Raw genomic sequence first — 7166 nt, forward strand, 5'->3', positions numbered from 1 at the left:
CATCCCTGACAATTTTAAAATCAAGATTGCATATTTTTCTAAAAGATATGCTCTAGGAATTTGGGTGTGGGGGAAATTCTGTGGCCTGTATTATATAAGAGGTCAGATTAGATTAACATAATGGTTACTTCTGGCCTTGGAATCTATGAGTACTAATTCTGTGTACAATACATTTATAATCCACTGCTTAAATAATTTATTTGTTGGTCCATCTGGAATCAAGTGCACATGATCATTTGTTACTGGGAGTTCATTAAATTACATCCGAGTTGGAAGAGAAAAGAAGATAGCTCATAAAAAAGCATTGCAGATTTAATGATTTAATATCAGGTAGACTGAGTGAAGGAAAGTAATGTGGAAAACTCTGAAATAGAATTAATTTGTTTTTGAAATTATAGTAAAAATAATCCAGAAAAGAAGTTTGTGTATGTAATGTACAGCTATATGCAGTACCCAAGTGCCTATGTGTATTTATATGTGAACTTGCAATGTACATTAGTGAGATGTTCTTGATATTGGGCTTCCCTGATTATTTCTACCTTCCCTGGTTGATAAATCTTATTGGGGGGGAGGAGGGAGAGAGACATTTGGACTGAAATTGAATATACAGGTTCTGAAATGTGTGTGTGTGTGTGTGAAGGAAACGGGGGGAATAACTTTTTCTAATATTTGTAAAAATGTAGATCAAATGTAGCATTAGGAAGAAGAGAGAAATGATAGTAGCTCTTTTAAGAGCCAATTCCAATCTCACATCAGTGCCAATCAGGAGTAATTCTACTAAAGTCAATGGAGTTACACACCAGCGTAAAATCAGAATCAGATGTCATGCGATTACTGGCCAAAATGAATTTAAAGGCTGACGGTCAGATATTCAGCTGGTGTTAAGCAGCATAACTGAACTGATTTCAGTGAGGCTATGATGGTGTATAGCACCTGAGGATCTGGCGCTGAGATTTTAAAAATAGAAGAATCAGGTGTCTCATGTGAAGGACCATATTCTGTCATTGAACTTTGTCCAAAACTTCCATTGCTATCAACAGGAGTTCTGGATGCAGGACAAGACTGGCAACCTTTATTATTTTCAAAAAATTGGTTTTGCCAGGAACGAGATATTAGTATTTCAGGGTTTGAACTGAAACACTCAATTTCATTGGGAGTTAAGCATCCAGCCCCCATAAGCCCCTTTCAAAATCTCAGTCTAAAAAAGGATTACTCTCTGTATTCTGTATTTGCTCCCTTTTCCATAACAGTTTAATGCCACAGGGACTGAGTCTGATGAGACTCAGTGGGAGAATGATAGCACATCTGGTTTCCCCATGGTCTTACATGATGACTGAATAGACTCTTAGCTTTTGCTGCCAGCTTTCCTACAGACTTTCATTGTGATTAGATTTGTTCACCATTAATACAGCCTGATTTTCCATGAAGGTATGAGTAAACTGACTTGCTGTGTATGCCTCTGAGTTTACCATTACATTTTCCAGGCTTGATCTCTGCCCAGCAGTGAATTTTTGTGGATGAAGTGTTTAAGAAAATTCCTTGAGCCAATGATACCACTTTTCTGCCCACCTCTCAAACCCAGCCGCCACCCCTACCCCACACATTTTCTGTTTTCATACTATTATTTCCATTTCTTTTAGACAAATAAAAAACCACTGAAGTGTGAAACCTAAAATTTGACAGGGAAACACGGCCTGATCTAGCCCTCATTTAAAGAGGCAGAAAGCTTACTTCTGGACCACAGTGGGCTTCTTGAGAAGGTCCACATTCCTCATTGACTAGGGTGACCACACATCTCTAATTGGGCAGGACAGTCCTGAAATGTACATTTCAAGTCCCAGTCCTGGGCTGAATGATGCTGGAACAGAATTTGTCACAGATTCCCTTTGGTGCTGCTTTGTGCCTGCCCGAGACTCAGGGGCAGCACCAAGCTCTTCCCAGTAGGGAACTTAGCCCCTGCTCACCATGAGGCCCTGCCCCCTGCTCATCCTCTTCTCCCTGAGGTCCCACCCATGGCCAGGCCAGAAGCCGGAGTCAGGCCATGGTAAGAGCCAACAAGGGAGCCCAGGCTGCTGTGGGGAGCCCTGTGGAGAGCGCTGGACCTTCCACCTGCTCTGGGCGGTGCACCCCGGGGGGCAGGGACATGGGCCAGGGGCTGTTCTTGGGTACCCCGCCCCCCCCCACCCAGGGCAGGTGGAGGGTCCGGAGCTCCCCAGAGCAGCTTGGGTTCCCTGGGTGGCTCTTACCACTACCTGGCTCCAGCTTCTAGCCCAGCCAGGGGACGGGGACTGAGGGAGAAGAGGCGGAATAGGGGGCGGGGCCACGGTGGGTGGCAGGCCTCCTGCATGTGTCCCATTTTTGCACTTTGAAAAGGTGGTCGCCCCATCACTGACTACAGTCAATTTGTTATTAAAAAGTCACTATTTGCCAATAGTTATTATACAAAGATATCTGCGATTCAGTTTTCCCCATAATTACAGTAGGAAGTAAATGTTACTATGTGGTCCTTAATAGCAACTACTATAAGTCTATGACCAATACTTAACACTGTTAATTAAGTTCGGAATGATTGAGAATCGATTACTATACATGTGCAGTAGAAAAACTTACTAATTCCCATCAACCTGACCTGACAATTTCTTTTTGAGGAAAGGCAGAAGGCTCTTGCATCTTTGTAGATGTACTTGCTCCTCTGCCTTCTTGTAAAGATCAATGATCTCCTCAAATCCTTGATGATCTTTGGAGGTTGCCTATGAACAATCTTTCCCACAGTGTTATACTACAGAACAGCACAATGAACTGTGAACTGTGAACATGGCTGCCCAGGGGAGGGGTTGGGAGAGGGGACGAAGTCAGGACAGCTGGGACTCCACTCCCTGTCATGAGGAGCCTGGACAGCGGAGACTCCACTTCTGGCTGGGAGTGGGGGTGGGGAGTAACAAGAGTTCTCAGCCTCCACACTGCCCTTCTTTAGCCGGTGGAAGCGCTTCACACCATCGACAGAAGGGGGGGTAGTGTGGACAACAGCCACCACAGTAATTACATAAGTCGACGTAGGTTTGTAGTATAGACGTGACCTCAGAGAGAGGGAATTAAGTTCAGCCATACTTTCTGGGAAAATTAGTCAAAATGGCTTCTGCTAAGCTTCCAGATTGCTTAGGTAGGCTCAGCCAATCAGAGGACAAGAAATAATGCTTTGTGACTTATGACCAACCATGAACAACGCAGTTAGAAGTATGAAAAGTGAGCACAAACATTTGCTGCATAATTTTCACAACCATCCCACTTCTAAAGAAAGTTTGGGGAATACGTCATTGAGTTCAGAAATTATTTAAAGTTGTTCTAATTTCATAAAGAGTTTGTGAAGTAAAGATCGGACAGATTTTGATGAAAACACCTTTCTCTATGGAAATTTCTTTTAGTTCTAGTTTGGCTCAAGGCTAAAATTGGGTTGGCGTGGCACCTTTTTTTTTTTTAAGTGGAATTATTTTTATTATTATTTGTATTGTGGCAGCATGTACAGGCCTCAGTCATGGAGCAGGCCCCATTGTGCAAGGTGCTGTATAAACACAGAACAAAAGAGAGTCCCTGCTCCCATGATCTTACAGTCTTATCTTGTTCCACAGAATCTCAGCTTTCATTAAAAAAGAAAAAGCAAATCTCTAGCCATTATAGTTGCAAAGAAAATATTAAAAACATGACCCATGTACAGCTAATGCACTGAATCTATCTGAGTTTGCCACCAGCCTGAAGCATTAGCTCTGAATGGGGTTGATAGTTCAGATGCTAAGTAACAATTTAAATATAAACATTTTAAAGTTCCTCACTGCGGATCAAGGCAAGTATAGAAGGAGAGGGAGGGTTATGGTAGGAAGACCTGCACAGTCTCTTGGGACTTACAGCTCATTTTGGTGCCATGATTGAATGGCATTTTGGAGAGCTGCTACTATTTTTTTCCCCCCAATCACACCTTTGGAGCTGAAAGTTCCCGAGAACCCTGTTGGGCACTCAAGTTCCCACCACAACCAGCCCAGACTCCCTGGAAGCTGCAGGTCCTGGTTTGCTTTGATAGTGGTGTGGGACGAAGCAACTTCATCCTTGGCTCCTATAGCTTCTGCTCTTTCCTCTCTCGCTCCTGACTTGGGGAGATGTCGCTGAATTGGTTACGCTCAGTTCACAAGTTCACATTTTTGTTTGCTACCATAAGGACTGGAAACATTGTTTTTAAATGGAAGCTTAGATTCTGATATGATCACATGACTCTACAAGCAAAAGTCCAGGCAGGGCACGTGTTTTAATCGTACACTGCCTCTGGGTGTTCTCAAGCCCATGAAGGGACAGCTGAGCCTGAGGAGCCCAGCAGAGCGTGTGATAATATTTGGAACATCTGCTCAATTTGCAAGATTTCTCATTTGGATGTCCAAAGTGGCTGGAGCAAGGCTTGAGGGTGGAACATTGCGGAAAAAAATAGTGGTACTCTACCTGGCATTTCTAGAGAGATGCACTGCATACAGAGATGCTTTTTAAAAACTCTCAGCTCTGTATTCGTGCACTTTTCAGTGCATGTTGCGAGGCCTAAATAATTAAAAGCTACTTATGTTCTTTCATAAATGCACCCTTGTCAATATATGCTAGCAGGTTAAGTGTTCTTGTCACATTAAATATTTTAATCTTAAAAAAATAACTTCTAAAGGATCAGAAAATTTATTATGGGAGTTAGAAACCCAGGTGCTGTTGAAAATCCCAGTAGGTGCCTGAATACCACTGCAAATCTTTCTGTAATTGCTTTGCTGAATGGGGTTCTAAATAAGTGGCTGAACAACCCCCAGCTCCTGTTGACTTCAGAGGAGTTACTCCTAATTTACTTGTGTAACTGAGAGGGGAATCTGACCCAAGCTCTCCCTCCATCACCCCAAAAACCTCTTGACATTATACTATAGTAGATCTGCCAAACCTTTTGTTGGATGTGATGCAAATGGAACTGTTAGTATTGTAGCATAATAGTTACCACTTGTGCCATATCAATAGACCTAGTATGGGTCTCCCATTTAGTTGTGCTTTGTCTTGTTGTAAATCAACAGTGAAGTCAGCTTCTCCCCCCCAAAGGCCCAAATAAACAGCATTATGTAGGGAACCAGCAGGAGTTGGGAGCCCCACACCAACCCGGTAGTAGGAAGGGCATGTGCCTCTGGGCTAGCATAGGGATAGTGCCCTTTGAGCACTCCCTGAGATGCGGCCTGTTGGATCTAGGCTACAAACAAGAGATGGCGTGGCCAAAGGGTGCTATGCTCCAGCGACTTTTTCCAGCATTACAGCCCATACCACATACTTCACATGAAACTCTACACCAAGTCTTGCTTTGTGCCTCAGTTTCCCCATCTATAAAAGGACAGGTGAGGCTTTACTCATTAATGCTTATAAAAGGCTGTGGGATTCTCATATAGAAGGTGCAATAGAAGTTCAAAGTATTATTGTAAGTGTTAGAGCAGCAACGTGAATCTGAGTGGGTGAAAGCCCCAGCAGTGGCTTAGTCCCATTTTTTCACTTCAGGGAAGGCAAGTGTGCTAAGCAAGTGAGCTGAAGTATCTGCATCCAATGTTCCAGGGCTCCTGTACAGAACAGAATAATAATACTACTTAGCTCTTATACAGCACTGGAAACTATTGCCCCAGCAACGTCCTTTCGGAGTGAAGGCCTTCTGTCTTGTCCAGCTGCAGGGTGGGCTTCAGGCGGGTTGTTAAATGGCTGTGGAGTTGCTGATCTTGAGTGATACTATTGCTAAGGCAGATTGAAAATACCTGCTGGAAGCTACTAACCTTTCTACATTAATTAGGGGATAGGTAGTGTGTGCTAAGAAGAGGGTGTTGCAAGGCTGCAGTTTGTTTTTGCTCCCCACTACACAATCTCTAATGATACTTGTTCTGTGCAGAAAGTGAGCAACCCCCATACAACTGATCTGAACTCCAAAAGTGTATTTAAATAACTAGACCACAGTTTTCACCGTGGAATGCTGAGATACAAGAACCTGTTTTGTATTGCTCTATGAAAGCGTATCATAATATTTATAAAACGTTAGTGTGTAATTTTCTTTGGAAATAGTATAATAGTTTTTTTACTTGGGTATCTGGTCAGAAAAGCTGCCATTACTTGGCTGGTCTTTTGTACTAAGAAAACCATTCATTGTAATCCTGGAAATTGACAATTTATAAAAATGCCTTGAGTCTCCCACCAGACAATGGCCAATTAAAGGCCTCACTGAAGTCAACAGGAGTTTTGTTGTTGACTCCAGAGGAATAGGATCATACCTTAAAGGGGCTTTAAATTGCTATGATGTTGGTAGTGGACGACGAAATGTGACAGTATCGATATATCTTGGCAATAGGACAAAGGCAAACATGCTCTATGACAAGTAAACCTAAAATACACTTATATTTACCTAGATGCTCCAAATCAACTAAAATGAAAAAAACAAATAGTACTTTATTTAAACTGTTTTCATCACTTATATCCCTTTTCCCTTCTTGTAAGAGTTGAATCATCTATTTAAACCCTTTTTCTGTCACTTCTCTCTCATCCTTCCGGCTCGCCCCCCGCCCTTGTAAGAGTTGAATCATCGAATTAATAGAATCTATTTGAAAGGGTTTATTAAAAATTGAGGAAAAACAGAAAGATTGGACATGACATGCTCTTAGTCAAACCATTAACAAATGTAATTCTTGAGAAATACATTAAATAATTTTAATCAAAAGCCTGTAAATACACTATTATGCATAGTGAATGCCCGTTATAGGCACATGCAGCTACAGGCAGAAGAAAAAAATTACAGGTATCCCATAGCCTGACACTAATGGTGTGGTTCTTGTGCTGCCCTACAGGGAAAAGCTATTGTATAATGGTGTGAAACTCCTACATTAAGAACCAGCTATCAGAAATTTTCTTCTAAAGTGACGTTGGAGGTGTTTGGGAAAAGCTAGCTGCAATGATTTTGCACTTTTGAAAGAGTTCAGAATTTGGGAAAGGTAAATAAATTCAGTGATGGAAAAAAATTAAAGGTTTCGGAGGTTTGGGGGGCGGGAGGGGGAGGAAAGAAAGGCACATACAGTATGTGTCCCCTCCGCTTACAGCATGGAGTAGATGTGGAAGGCTGTGTGGTAACATCCCACCCT

This window comes from Emydura macquarii, unplaced genomic scaffold (assembly GCF_026122565.2).
Source record: "Emydura macquarii macquarii isolate MOO-44397 ecotype Brisbane River unplaced genomic scaffold, CSIRO-AGI_Emac_v2 contig_2636, whole genome shotgun sequence".
Lineage (NCBI taxonomy): Eukaryota > Metazoa > Chordata > Testudines > Chelidae > Emydura > Emydura macquarii.